This window comes from Phyllobates terribilis, unplaced genomic scaffold (genome assembly GCF_046119375.1).
Source record: "Phyllobates terribilis strain yellow unplaced genomic scaffold, ASM4611937v1 Scaffold_3__8_contigs__length_932513732, whole genome shotgun sequence".
Lineage (NCBI taxonomy): Eukaryota > Metazoa > Chordata > Amphibia > Anura > Dendrobatidae > Phyllobates > Phyllobates terribilis.
This window is the reverse complement of record NW_027362763.1, coordinates 571,848,229-571,864,284: the sequence shown is the minus strand read 5'-3', so window position 1 is coordinate 571,864,284 and position 16,056 is coordinate 571,848,229.

Sequence of the window (16,056 nt, the reverse complement as noted above, 5' to 3'; positions counted from 1 at the left end):
GTGCGACATGCTGGTGGAGCGCAGGCACACCTTTCTTTGAGAAGTAGTGCCGACTGGGCATCTGGTACTGGGGCACTGCGACGGACATAAGGTCTCGAAAATCCTCTGTGTCCACCAGGCGGAAAGGCAGCATTTCTGTAGCCAAGAGCTTGCAGATGGTGAAATTCAACCTCTTAGCTTTCTCATGACTAGGAGGAAATGGTCTTTTACTTGTCCACATCTGAGGGACCGAGGGCTGGCTATTGTGCTTAGACGGGGTTGATAAGGGTGTCCCCGGCAAACTGCCGGTCTGTGAGGAAGATGCAGGCGGACATGTTAGGTTGCCTTGATCCAAAGGTGTAGCTATCGATGTCAGACAGCGCTCAAGACCAGCTGGTGTTACCACCTCCAAAGAAAATGATGACCTGCCAATCACGCTGGCTGTTGCGGGTAAAGAGGTGGCAGGTCTGCGCCCCAAAACAGGTGTGACTGCTGTCCCCCCAGTCACAGAGGATGAAGAGGCCGCGGATGCACAAGATATGGCAGACGGTGGTTGGCCCGGCCGGCTAGGCCGCATTGTAGCACACTGAGCTTCCCACTGCAACTTATGCTTCATGTCCATGTGCCGGTTCATGCATGAAGTACTCAAACTATGTATTTTTTGGCCTCTACTTAGCTTTTGCTGACAAATGTTACAGATAACACGAGTTGGGTCATCTTTATCGATCTGAAAAAATGCCCAGGCTATGCAAGGCTTAGCACCCATGCGACCTGAAGAGCCACCACGACTTGTGGTGAGAGGCAGAGTTGTGTTTGAGGATGCAGTTGTTGACGTGCTTCCAGTACTACGTCTCTGTCCAGGAAGGCGCAACCTGACCTCGTCGTCACTAGCATCTTCCTCCACCTCCTCTGCTGACCTCATCTCTTGGCTGACTGTGGGTTGACAGTAAGTGGGATCTCCGACCTCATGATCATCACCCTGTGCGTTATCACACCCGTCGTCCTCAGAGCCAACCTGTTCCTGCCCTGACAAAAAACTAAAGTTGTCGCTCCAATCAGGTATTTGAGTCTTATCATCGTCTTCCTCATTGTCTCCACCAACAGGAGTTACAGTTTGGGAATGAGGGTCTACATTATGGTCAGAACCTTCTGCGTCTGGTCCTGGATCCGACTCATAAAGATTCTGGGCATCAGTGCAGATCATTTCCTCGTCTGGATTCACAGAAGCGCTGGAGTCGACCTCTGATTCCCAGGCTATAGTATGAGTAAACAGCTCTGCAGACTCAACCATCTGTTCTACCTCATACTCAGACGGGCAGCTGGAGATTTGGGAGCTGTGAGGAAGCAAGTGCGATTTGGGTGACACCTTTGAGGACTGGAGTATTTGTGATGTTGAAGTTGATGTGGAGGAGAGCCCACTTAAAGGAGCACTTGATATCCGTTGAAGCACCTGCTGATTTTGTGCCTCATCTGGAATTTGTAGCGATTGGCGTGGCCGTAAAAAAGGGATCTTATCACATTGTCCGCTAAAAGAAGTAGACATTTTAGTTTGGCTGGAAGATGGTCTTTCTTCTGCACCTACCCCACGGACACAACCTTTTTTCCCCTTCCCAACACGCCTATTCCCTTTTCCACCAGCAGCAGGCCTTTTTCACTCATTTTGGTGGTTAACTAATTCACAACTCTGGAGTTGTTTGCACAAAAAAACAATGGATGGTAACCGAGCAGAGCTGAGTGGCCAAACTGTGGTATTCGGCCAAAACTATTGGCTGGGTTAGATGCAGAAAAAAATTATTTTTAATTTGCAACCTGATGGAGGTCAGTATAGATGGACTAATAGACCAAGTCCCACACACCGCTAGAAGCCCAAATATTTTTTCAGAGATAAATGAAGAAAAAAATTATTTTTAATTTGCAACCTGATGGAGGTCAGTATAGATGGACTAATAGACCAAGTCCCACACACTGCTAGAAGCCCAAATATTTTTTCAGAGCTAGATGCAGAAAAAAATTATTTTTAATTTGCAACCTGATGGAGGTCAGTATAGATGGACTAATAGACCAAGTCCCACACACCGCTAGAAGCCCAAATATTTTTTCAGAGCTAGATGCAGAAAAAAATTATATTCAATTTGCAACCTGCTGGAGGTCAGTATAGAAAGACTAATAGAACAAGTCCCACACACTGCTAGAAGCCCAAATATTTTTTCAGAGCTAAATGAAGAAAAAAATTATTTTTAATTTGCAACCTGATGGAGGTCAGTATAGATCGACTAATAGACCAAGTCCCACACACTGCTAGAAGCCCAAATATTTTTTCAGAGCTAGATGCAGAAAAAAATTATTTTTAATTTGCAACCTGATGGAGGTCAGTATAGATGGACTAATAGACCAAGTCCCACACACCGCTAGAAGCCCAAATATTTTTTCAGAGCTAGATGCAGAAAATTTTTTTATTCAATTTGCAACCTGATGGAGGTCAGTATAGATGGACTAATAGACCAAGTCCCACACACTGCTAGAAGCCCAAATATTTTTTCAGAGCTAGATGCAGAAAAAAATTATTTTTAATTTGCAACCTGATGGAGGTCAGTATAGATGGACTAATAGACCAAGTCCCACACACTGCTAGAAGCCCAAATATTTTTTCAGAGCTAGATGCAGAAAAAAATTATTTTTAATTTGCAACCTGATGGAGGTCAGTATAGATGGACTAATAGAACAAGTCCCACACGCTGCTAGAAGCCCAAATATTTTTTCAGAGATAAATGAAGAAAAAAATTATTTTTAATTTGCAACCTGATGGAGGTCAGTATAGATGGACTAATAGACCAAGTCCCACACACTGCTAGAAGCCCAAATATTTTTTCAGAGCTAGATGCAGAAAAAAATTATTTTTAATTTGCAACCTGATGGAGGTCAGTATAGATGGACTAATAGAATGATGCTATGCCCAAAAGATTTTACTTCACTAGGTGCAGTAAAAAAATTGGTATTCTATACACAGGTGGTATATCTTGCAACACAGATAGGCTACTCCACTGACTAACACACTCTGCAATAGGCCAAAAAGGATTAGCTTTGCTAGATTCAGCCAAATGCTGTGAAAAAAACTTGCACAGCACTGGCACAGACCTGCCTGGCAAAAACTGATAGGAACTGATGTAACCTAGTCCTGAAAAGGACTCCAATTACAATTAGTCTTTACTCCCACAATCTATCTATTTAAGAGCACAGACCTGCTTGATAAAAGTCGTAGGAAATGCTGTAACCTAGTCCTTAAAAGGACTGCAATCACAACTATTCCCTACTCCCAAGCTATCTGTATATTTGTGCGAAAATTGGCTTGAAATTAACAAGGTATAGCGCACACAGCAACAGCGGTGCCGTCTAACACGCAGCTGCAGCAGTGAGAAAATGGTGGCGACGGGGAAAATGGCTTGGTCTTATAGGGCAAGGACATGTGACATACACTGCCAATCACACATGCCCTTGCTTGTGTGAAAAAAAGCACTTCGCTCCGTGTGTGCGCTGCTGATAGGCTGACAGATTGCACCTCCCCACTGCAAATGCGGGAAAGAGAAAAAAAAATGGAGATCTTCATTGTTCCTGCAGAGATCCATCCCCTGCCCCTCCCCCCGCCCCGCTGTACACTCAAACTGCGTATTAACATTAATTTTCATCATTACTGAGAAAAAATCCAGTTATGATTTTGGTGCACGAACAGTTATCGAACATAACCTCGAACAGCCGAATTTTTCTCAAATTCTTCGTGTTCGCCGACCGGCTCGAACACCGCCCAAAACAGCTCGAATTTGAGATTGGCGAACAGTTCGAGTAGAACAACGCTCATCTCTAATCAGCAGAGACTGTTGCAGAATCTTACATGTGCTTTTCCCCAAAACACTAGTGGTGCACGTAGTGAATCTCACAGGTCCAACTTGCTAACCGTGGGACCGTCGAGTGTTCAGCACTCAAAATGTAACAGAAACACAGTATCTGCTGGTAACATCAAATTGCGGAATCATTTCACCACTTTTTAAGCCCATCCTTTGCAAGGCCACAGGAGACAAGAAGTCTGACACATAGTCAACGCCTAGAGACGATGGTACAGGAGTATCTCCAAGTAAACATTGAAGCCATTACTGTGTCACTGGACCCTTGCTCTTTTTGGGCTTCCAATCTGGATAAATGGCCGGAGCTTGCCACTTATGTCTTGGAGATCTTGTCATGCCCCGCAGCCAGCGTTCTGTCTGAACGTGTGTTCAGCGCTGCTGGTGGTGTGCTGACAGATAAGCGCACGCGGCTCTCCACTGATAATGTAGACAGACTCACGTTCATAAGGATGAACAAATCATGGATCCGAAATGACTTTTCTACCCCTGTGTCATCCTGGGGAGAGTAAAAGCTTGATGATTTGTTAAAATCACCTCACCAACCGTTTTAATCTTTCAAATTACTAATCATGTTTATCTGTATCTTGGCTGGAAAATAATTTGGGCCTTGTAGCAGTGTGCAGTACTGATTCTATTAGGCCATCTATACTAAACTCTACCAAATTTAAAATTACTAATCATGTTTATCTGTATCTTGGCTGGAAAATAATTTGGGCCTTGTAGCAGTTTGCAGTACTGATTCTATTAGGCCATCTGTACTAAACTCCACCAGATTTAAAATTACTAATCATGTTTATCTGTATCTTCGCTGGAAAATAATTTGGGCCTTGTAGCAGTTTGCAGTACTGATTCTATTAGGCCATCTATACTAAGCTCCACCAGCTTTCAAATTCAAATAATTTTTAGCTGCATCTAGCCCGGAAAATAATTTTGGGGCTCCTAGATGCGCAAGACACATGAGTGCCTTCTTGCTGCACTACCTGCAACATGACCCTCAGATTGTCAGAATTCGAAATAATCCTGACTACTGGGTTGCCACACTCTTAGATCCCCCACACTCTTCGATCAACCTTTTCATTTTAATAAAGAACAAAAAAATGGTCATTTTTGAAATTATAAGCATTAGCAGGTTATTAGAAACTGAAATCAAACAGTTTTCAACTCAAAACTTTATTCTAGGTGATGTTACATTTGCACATAGGACCCCTTGGTCGAAAGGAGCTTCTGAACTCTCTCGTCCATTGAATTTGTCAGGTTTTGGATGGTTTCTGCTTCAATTGTTTTGCATGAGGACAGAATACCCTCCCAGAGCTGTTGCTTAGATGTGAACTGCCTCCCGCCATCATAGACACTCCTTTTGATGATGCTCCAGAGGTTCTCAATGGGGTTGAGGTCAGGGGAGCATGGCGGTCACACCATAAGTTTGTCCCCTTTTATGCCCATATCAGCCAGAGATGCAGATGTGTTATGTGTAGCATGAGACGGTGCATTATCATGCATGAAAATAATCTTGCTGCGGAATACATGGTTCTTCTTCTTGAACCATGGCAGGAAGTGCTGTTTGAGAAACTCCACATACATTATGGAGTTCATCTTTACCCCTTCAGGGATCCTAAAGGGGCCGACAATCTCTCTCCCCATGATTCCAGCCCAAAACATTACTCCACCTCCTCCTTGTTGGCGCCGTAGCCGTGTTTGCATGGGGTGTCCATCAACCAGCCATCCTCCACTCCATCCATCTGGACCATCGAGCGTTGCACGGCACTCATCGGTGAACAAAACAGTTTTGAAGTCAGTCTTCATGTATTGTTTGGCCCACTGGAGCCGTTTCTGCTTGTGTACAGTGGATAGAGGTGGTCGACAGGATGGCTTACGCACAGCTGCAAACCTCTGAAGGACCCTGCATCTTGTTGTTCAGGGGACGTTGGAGGCACCAGCAGCTTCAAAAACTTGTCTGCTGCTATGACAAGGCTTTCTTGCCGCTGCTCTTTTAACCTGACGTAATTGCCTGTAGGAAAGAGTCCTCAATTTTCCCTTATCAGCACGCACACGTGTGTACTGTGAATCAGCTACATACTTCTTGATTGTGCGATGATCTTGATTGCCAAGACACTTCATCCTGATCATCGCACAATGTTGATTGTAGTCATGCCTTGACCTAAACACTCCACAATTTGTTGCTTCTCAGCAGCCGACACATCCTTTTTCTTTCCCATTTTGGCAGAAAATGTAGGCTGCTTAATAATGTGGGACAGCCTTCTTAAGTAGTCTTGCCTTTCATTGGACACACCTGCCAAACTAATTAGCACAGGTGTCTGCAATTGCTTACAGTGATATAAAGAGCCCTGACACATATCACCATCAATGAGTTTAACTGACAAACAAAAAAATTCTTACCTTATCACTCCTAAACACTTTTTGCATAATAATTTGGAACACAGTGTACATGTGCTTTTCCACAAAGCACCAGTGGTTCACGTAGTGAATCTTACAGTTCTAACTTGCCAACTGTGGTCTGTATGGAGTTGTTCAATAAAGGGCCCTAAATTAAGATAACAGACGGGAGAGGTCTCTATGAATACGAATTCCTATGTATTTGATACCCTGTGAGGGCCAGGCAAAGGGAAAGTTGGATTGGATGGAATCCTGTATGGATTTGGGGAGGGAGACATCGAGGGCCTCAGACTTCGCTGCATTGATTTTAAAATTTGACCATGTAACAAAGTGATCTATTTCAGCCATAACAGCAGCAGGAATGGATATATGTGATTGAGTGATATATACTAGGACATCATCAGCAAATGCAGAGCACTTGTACTTGGTGCCTCCCACCTCAATCCACCTAATATTGGGGTTATGGCGAATTGATGAGAGCAGGTGCTCCGTCACTAGGATGTATAAGAGAGGGGACAGAGGACATCCCTGCCTTGTCCCATTGGTGATTATGAAAGGTGATGAAAATGTTCCATTTATCTTCAGCCTAGGTGACGTATTGCGATACAGGGCTGTGATTTTGCCTATAAAAGGGTCCCCTAGACCCCTACCCCAAGCTTTTGAAGAGAATAATATATGGCGTCCCAGGAGACTCTATGGAATGCTTTCTCAGCATCCAACGACAGTATCTAATTACAAATTTTTAACTGCATCTAACCCAGGAAATACTTTGTGCCTAGTAGCAGTGTTTGCTAGTCAGCGGATTATTCCAGCTGTTAAGCAAGCTGCACCACCTGTAGTTTGGACACTTAATTTTTTCAAAGGAAATGGTTCGGGCCCCCGGGACACTCAGTGAAGAGCATCGGGGAGGCACCCCAAGGCACAGGGGCTGGGACTGGCGGTAGGATGCATTGCGGTGGACCGCCAAGCTCAATCCTTATAAAAGCTTTTTAACTGCAGCAGCTTTAGTGGACGCTACTGGAGCTGGAATTACCGCGGCTGCTGGCATGAGACTTGCCCTCCAATAGATCCTTGTAAAAGGATTTAAAGTGTACTCATTCATATTAGAGAGACAATTTAAATTAAAAAGATTAGACCTGCCTCCACCGCAGGGGGGTTTGCTCGACCAACCAGTGGACAGGCACCAGTATTGGGAGAGGGGGGCTGGCCGTCAGGGTCCACCGCGGCTCTGGCACAAACCCGGTGACACGGAGGTCGCACGGGCAGGAACGGACAGGCCGTGTCGGCTTCGCTCTTTTTTGGTTTTAGAAGGGCATGACATGCCTATATCTGTGTCTCCCCCTCCTTTTACTCCTCCACCTCTTTTCTTTTCGCATGACTATATGTACTTGTCACTTTTCCATGTGTTAGTTGTGTCTTCTGAGCAGTTTGTCAGCTTTTGGACACCTTTGAAGTGTTTTCTATGTGTTTTCTATGTGTTTCTATGTGTTTTTGTTTGCCTGCCATTGGTTTTAATGGTGTTCGAAGGTGTTCGACGAACAGTTCGACGAACAGTTTGACGAACATACGGGTGTTCGACGAACCAAACGAAACTCGAACACTACGGGGGTGGCTCAACACTACTTCTGACCTCCATGTCACTTCCAAGGGGCATTGGAGTGCCTTGAAATTTTTGGTAGGCATTGCACTCACTGTATGCCCTATAACTGTTTAGCCGAACCGCTCCTTTTGGTACAGAAACATATCCTACAAGACATGTGTGGTTGACTGGCCTGATATTGATGTGAATGGTCCCTGTTCCTCCTGCTCTTTCTCCTTTGCCACCTACTCATCCATCATTCATCACCTGAAGCTTTGTTTTAACGGGAGTCATAGAACTGGGATAGTAGCAGGAAAACATCCAGCAATCCTCGAAGGAGGTAGAATATGCGCCAAAACGCTGACCACCTCATGCCTAGCCGCTACTACTTACATGCGCTTGCATTCCAAGGAACAGAAAGCTAAGGAGATGGATGGCCTCATGATCATGAATAATTTACTCGTTGTGTAGGAGGCTGACCACTGCTGCTGTCTACCTTCTGAACTTTGTGTTGAAGCCTGATTGACCCAGAACCCGCAATCCTCTATGTCTGGAGGACCTGTTGCATCCCAGTGTCCAACTGTGTCCCGGCTTCCACAATATTAACCCTGTGTGAAGGCGTCAGTCAGATGGACCATCCCTGGCCACATTCAATTGTCCACGTGTTTGTGGTTAGACTGTCCTTGAAATAGGGGCGGCTGGGGACCGTTTATGGACACCCGGCCGCCCCCTGGTGGCTGGGGACCAAGCGTGGACACCCCGCCGGGCGGCTGGGGACTGAGTATGGATACCAGGCCGCCGACGCAGTCATTACGTGGTGGCCAGATTCCGTCTCCACATGCCTAAATTTCAAGTGCAAGCAAGCAAGCAGTATGGTATTGCAGCCTGGGGGTGGGTGGGTGGCAGGCTGCATACTTGTGCTTGCATTGCAAGGAATAGGGGAGGTACAATTGAACACTGCCCTGGAACAAGGATCACTTCTGATGGGCACACTTTTAGGCAGTTACCTGGGTGTCAGAGATGCTTCCAGGGGTCTTCCCCATGCTGTTCCCATGTCTTTTTAGCGCTGTATGCATGTGTCACACAGCACATGGCCAGATAAGGTTGTAAAATGTTAAAATGACATTTCCCGGTGAATGCATTTGTCACGGTTGAAAGCAATACAAAAGTGCAAAAACGCATAAAAAAATGCTACTTGTGAACATAGCCCAAGGTGTGCAGGAGTATTTTTGTTTTTGGTTATTTATTTTACCTTATACACAAGTCTTTACCCTGGAAAGGAAGTTCCTTAACATATTTCACAGGAAAACAGTTTCGTTTTTGAACGTTTTATTGTGAGCCCGTAAAAGTGGCTTAATACCTCTGACCACGTTGTTGACAGCAGTGACCTGGGGGTCAGAAATGCTTCCTGGGGCGATCCCCATGCTGTCCCCATGTCATTTGAACACTGTCACTATCGTTTTGGGCACTTGTTAGGCTTTCTACAGACTGCCGGGGGTGCCGCCGCAAAAATGCTCGGGTCTCCCATAGACTAACATTGGGCTCGTTGCTCGGGTCGAGCACCCGAGAATCACGGTGAGCTCGGCCAAAGGTTCGAGCACCCGAGCATTTTAGTGCTCACTCAACACTAATAATTAATCAAAGTCCAGTCCTAAATTCCATTGAGAATTTGTGACAAGACATGAAAATTGCTGTTCACAGATGCTCTCCATCTAATTTCACATGAAAACATGGCAATTACCAAAGATCATTTTGTAAGCAATACTTCTAATAGTAGTCATACAGTTACCAAATAGCAAATATCACCATATTCATAGAATCATAGAATGTTAGAGTTGGAAGGGACATCCAGGGTCATCGTGTTCAACCACCCTGCTCAATGTAAGATTCACTAAACCATCTCAGTCAGATGTCTGAGATAAAGGAAGATAAATGTATTAAAATATAACTTTTAATGAGTAAGAATAAAAAAGCTTTAACTCTGTGAAAAAAGACAAACACATACAGTGGTGGCCAAAAGTATTGGCACCCCTGCAATTCTGTCAGATAATACTCAGTTTGTTCCTGAAAATGATTTCAATCACAAATTCGTTGGTATTATTATCTTCATTTAATTTGCTTGCAAGCAAAAAACACAAAAGAGAATGAAGCAAAAATCAAATCATTGATCATTTCCCATAAAACTCTAAAAATGGGCCAGACAAAAGTATTGGCACCCTCAGCCTAATACTTGGTTGCACAACCTTTAGCCAAAATAACTGCGAACAACCGCTTCCGGTAACCATCAATGAGTTTCTTACAATGCTCTGCTGGAATTGTAGACCATTCTTCTTTGGCTAACTTCTCTAGGTCCCTGATATTTGAAGTGTGGCTTCTTCAAACTGCCATTTTGAGATCTCTCCACAGGTGTTCTATGGGATTCAGGTCTGGACTCATTGCTGGCCACCTTAGAAGTCTCCAGTGCTTTCTCTCAAACCATTTTATAGTGCTTTTGGAAGTGTGTTTTGGGTCATTGTCCTGTTAGAAGACCCATGACCTCTGAGGGAGACCCAGCTTTCTCACACTGGGCCCTACATTATGCTGCAAAATTTGTTGGCAGTCTTCAGACTTCATAATGCCATGCACACGGTCAAGCAGTCCAGTGCCAGAGGCAGCAAAGCAACCCCAAAACATCAGGGAACCTTCGCCATGTTTGACTGTAGGGACCGTGTTCTTTTCTTTGAATGCCTCTTTTTTTTCCTGTACACTCTATGTTGATGCTTTTTCCCAAAAAGCTCTACTTTTGTCTCATCTGACCAGAGAACATTCTTCCAAAACGTTTTAGGCTTTCTCAGGTAAGTTTTGGCAAACTCCAGCCTGGCTTTTTTATGTCTCGGGGCAAGAAGTGGGGTCTTCCTGGGTATCCTACCATACAGTCCCTTTTCATTCAGATGGCGACGGATAGTACAGACTGACACTGTTGTACCCTCGGACTGCAGGGCAGCTTGAACTTGTTTGGATGTTAGTCGAGGTTCTTTATCCACCATCCGCACAATCTTGCGTTGAAATCTCTCGTCAATTTTTCTTTTCCGTCCACATCTAGGGAGGTTAGCCACAGTGCCATGGGCTTTAAACTTCTTGATGACACTGCGCACGGAAGACACAGGAACATTCAGGTCTTTGGAGATGGACTTGTAGCCTTGAGATTGCTCATGCTTCCTCACAATTTGGTTTCTCAAGTCCTCAGACAGTTCTTTGGTCTTCTTTCTTTTCTCCATGCTCAATGTGGTACACACAAGGACACAGGACAGAGGTTGAGTCAACTTTAATCCATGTTAACTGGCTGCAAGTGTGATTTAGTTATTGCCAACACCTGTTAGGTGCCACAGGTAAGTTACAGGTGCTGTTAATTACACGAATTAGAGAAGCATCACATGATTTTTCAAACAGTGACAATACTTTTGTCCACCCCCTTTTTTAGGTTTGGTGTGGAATTATATCAAATTTGGCTTTAGGACAATTCTTTTTGTGTCTTTTCATTGAAGACAAATTAAATAAAGATAATAATACCAAAGAATTTGTGATTGCAATCATTTTCAGGAAGAAACTGAGTATTATCTGACAGAATTGCAGGGGTGCCAATACTTTTGGCCACCACTGTATAAACAAACTTTGGCACGTCTTTACAAATACTTAGAGAAACACACCAATATTAAAAACAGTTACACAGACAGTGTTGTACCAAGACAGACCAATTAATTTAAATAGGGAACAATCTCACCAGATAACGGTAATGAAGATAGCCTCTGGGGAAGTTCCTTTGCATTCCTCTATTGTGTACTGGGTGGGGTCTTTCTTGAAATGCACCACACATTACCCCACACACAGGGATGTATTGCCACAAGTACTCCTGATGCATTTCCTTAATTATTAATGCATCAGAAGAGATGATTCATTGGTGGCATGAGGGTAAAGGCATAACCGGCTATATATACAAAACGCCATCTCTCGTGGCCCTGGTAGTCACCAGCCAGTATCTGTAGTGCTTTTGGGTGCGGTGGAATTTAGTGGAGAGTGTTGTTCAACCTATTCACACTTGGTCCCAGACCAATACCATATCAATAAGGCCACTGCCTAAAACCGTGGTCATCAGATGTGATCCGATATTACTGCGATATTAATCTTCACATTTTTTGGAGCATGTGAAATATTACACTCCAGTTAAAATGCACAAGACGCGTGGCAAGGGACAGGGAAGTGGACGTGATTCTGGTGGTGCATGCAGAGGCCGAGGCCATGGGCAAGATGAAACTCTGCCTGCTGAGGGAGCACAACAAACACCCACATCATGTCGAACTACCTTTCTGTCCCAATTTCTAGGGAGCCGTGGAACACCACTCATCTGCATAGCAGATAATGCTTCCTGTCAGTTTGCCACAACCACCACCCTGTCTTCCACACTGTTCAGTCTCAGTAGCCGTGAGTCTGGCCCACATATTCCTCACCCTGATCCTCCTTCCTCCCACCATGCCGACTGCCCGGAGACAACTGATCCCACACTTGGACATTCCGAAAAGCTGTTCACATTTCCCATTTATAGATTCAGGCCTCTTGCCCGGCCCGCTTCAAGCGAGGCAAGAGGAGATCACATGTTTCAATGCCCAAATATTTGAGCAGCCATGGTCACATGAAGGTGACAGTGGGAAAGTGCAATTACTTTCGCAAGAGGTGGATGATGATGATGAGACACAATTGCCAGCAAGTCAGGAGGAGGCCCATGGTGCATACGTGGAAGACAAGGTGGTGGACGATGAAGTCACTGACCCAACCTGGCAAGAGGACATGCACAGCAAGGACAGCAGCACAGAGGGTGAGGGAGGCGTAGCACCACAACAGGCAGGAACAAGCAGTGGGGTGGCTACTGACACAAGGCGGGAAACAGTTTCCCGAACACCAACACAAGGGAAGTTGCCAGTCCAACTGTTAAGTCTTCCAAAGTCTGGCTCTTTTTTAAAGACTGTCCAGATAACCCCAAAAAGGCCATTTGCAACATCTGCCGTGCCAGCATCAGCAGGGGCAGCAAAACTACCACCACCCGCATGCTCAAACAAATGACAGAAAACCACCCGACTAGTTGGTCCGAATGCCAGGGTAACGAAACAGTGTCTGTGGGTGACACCACTGTTCTGCTGTTTTGCGTGCACACCAATCCCCTGTCCATGGCGCAGGCAAAGATGCCTCCCACCCTGCACCTGTCGTTGCACACTAGCAACCACCACCATCAGCAACCATTGAGCGTAGCGTTCAGTTGTCCCTTCCCCAGTCCTTTGAATGCAAGAGCAAATATGCAGCCAACCACCCACAGGCCACAGAACTAAACTGATATATTTCTCGAATGCTTGCACTTGAAATGTTGCCTTTTAGGCTCGTGGAGACAGAATCTTTCCACAACCTCAAGGTGGTGCCTGTCCCTTGGTACCTGGTCCCCAGCCACCACTATTTCTCCCACTGTGCCATCCCCGCCTTACACAAGCACGTGTCCCAGAACATTACCTGTGCCCTCAACAAGGCAGTTACTGGGAAGGTCCACCTAACCACAGACTCATGGACAAGTGCATGTGGCCAGGGATGGTATATCTCACTGATGGCACACTGGGTTAAGATAGTGGAAGCCGGGACCCAGTCGGACTCCGGGACGGAACACATCCTCCCGACGCCAAGGATTGTGGGCCCTGGCCCTGGGTTGACCCCACATTCTACAGCTTCTGCACCTCCTCCTCTTCAGCCTCCATCTCTGAAATGACCACATCAGTCGGAAGCTGGAAGCACTGCAGCACTGCCTCGGCCAAGCGGCAACAGGCTGTGCTGAAGTTAATATGTTTAGGAGACAAACCGCACACCGCTGCAGAGTTGTTGACAGCTGTAACAGAGCAGGCAGATCTGTGGCTGTCACCACTGAACCTACAGCCAGGCATGGTCGTGTGTGACAATGGCCTGAAGCTTGGCAACCTCACACACGTACCATGCCTTGCCCATGTGCTCAACCTAATTGTTCAGCGGTTTCTCAAAACCTATCCGAATCTGCCTGAGCTACTTGTCGAAGTACTCAGTGTCTCCCCATTTCAGAAAGTCAGCTACTGCTTCCACTGCCCTCGCCCTGCAGCGTTTGCAGCTTCCAGCTTACCGACTGGTGTGCGATGTTACCATGCATTGGAACTCAACGTTGCATATGTTGGGAAGGATTTGTGAGCAGCAGAGGGCAGTTTTTGAGTACCAGCTTCAACATGCCCATCGGTATTCAGGTCAGCCTCCACACATAAGAGCTTATGAGTGGGCATGAATGTCTGACATCAGTGCCATCCTCTAAAACTTTGAGGACTCGACCAAGATAGTGAGTGGTGACAACAACATAATTAGCGTCACCATCCTGCTTCTCTGTCTACTGAAACGCATGCTGCTCATAGTTAGAGAGGAGGCATTGAAGGCGGAGCACGATGAGATAGAGCAAGGAACTATGAAGGGTGATGCCACACAGCCCAGCCTCATCTCATCTCAATGCGGATTGGGTGATAATGAGGAGGCGGAGGGGGAAGAGGTACAGGAGCTGGTTTCCTGCGCTACAGACAGTACTACCCACACAACAGTCATACCGTTTGTTCAGCGTGGATGGCCCAAGGAGAGGGAGAATCAGGAGGAGGACCAGGAAGAGGAGAGCATGGACAATTGTCCTCTTGGTCAGGACAGGGAAGTCTTGGCTGTTGGCAGTCTGGAACACATGGCTGACTTTATTTTCAGCTGCCTTTCCCGTGACCCTTGCGTTGTATGCATTTTGGGCAACAGTAATTACTGGTTGGTCACACTTCTAGACCCACGATACAAGGAGAACTTTGTATCTCTCCTTTCCGTGGCGGAGAGGTCTAATAAAATGCTGCAGTACCAGAAGGCCCTTGTTGAGGAATTATTAAAAAAATTCCCATTTGAAGTCGCTGGCGACAGAAGTGACAGTTCATTGGACAACCAAGGAATACAGGCGAGGGAGACACAAATACGATGCAGCAGAGGCAGGGGAACACTGTCAAAGGTGTGGGACAGTTTTCTCAGACCCTCCTAGCACCCAGGCCCTGATGCGCGAGGTACTCTCGCAAGGAGGGAAAAGTTCTGGAAAATGCTGAAGGAGTACCTTGCCGACCGTACCAACATCCTCCATGATTCCTCTGTGCCTTATAACTATTGGGTGTCTAAGCAGGACCCATGGCATGAACTGGGTCTATACGCCTTGGAGGTCCTGGCCTTCCCTGCCACTAGTGTTTTGTCAGAGCAGGTTTTTAGTGTCGCCAGGGGTTTTATAACTGATAGGCGCAACCGCCTGTCAACTGAAAATGCTGACAGGCTGACTCTTATCAAATTGAACAAGGGCTGGATTGGGCCAGACTTCTTAACACCGCCGGATGATAGCAGCGGAACATAAACTCAAATCCAGTGTTTTTTTTGGGGGGTCTATTCCCATGCACCTCTTCACATCCAGACATGGGTATACGCTTCCTGATTTTTATATTTTCTGTTGTCCTTCTCCTTCTCCTCATCCTCCTCCACCATATCAACAGGGTGACCGTGATGCAACACCCACATAATTTTTTTAAGGGTGTTAATGATGCCCATAGAAAACTTTTTTAGAGGCCTATCTCTAGTATTTTGTATGTTATACAGTATGTTCATGTATACCGCACAGGGGTAAATGTTTTTCAGCCCATGCACTATGGGCATTACCAGTATAGGAGACCCACTCCTTAACAATGGTAAAAAAAATGTAATAAGTACCTCCTCTACGTCTCTTCAAAGGGGTATTGGAGTGCGTCCAGTTTTTTGGCAGCCCTTGCAGTCACTGCATAGGCATTACCACTATAAGAGACCCACTCCTTAATAATGGGAACAATTTTTTAATGAGGCCCTCCTCTACGTCTCTTCAAAGGAGTATTTGAGTGCGTCCTAATTTCTGGGAGCCCTTGCAATCACTGCATAAACAATAACCGTATAGGAGACCCACTCCTTAATAATGGGAACAACTAAGCATAACCGACTGATGGTCCTCTAACAATAGTAAGGGCCGCCTGATGGCCTTGTAAAAATAAGCTTTGTGACTTTCACAATCCCTCCTTCATAAATGAAACAGGATGTGTCTGATCACGTCTCACACACCACATAGTCAGATAAGGTAGTAAAATAATAAAT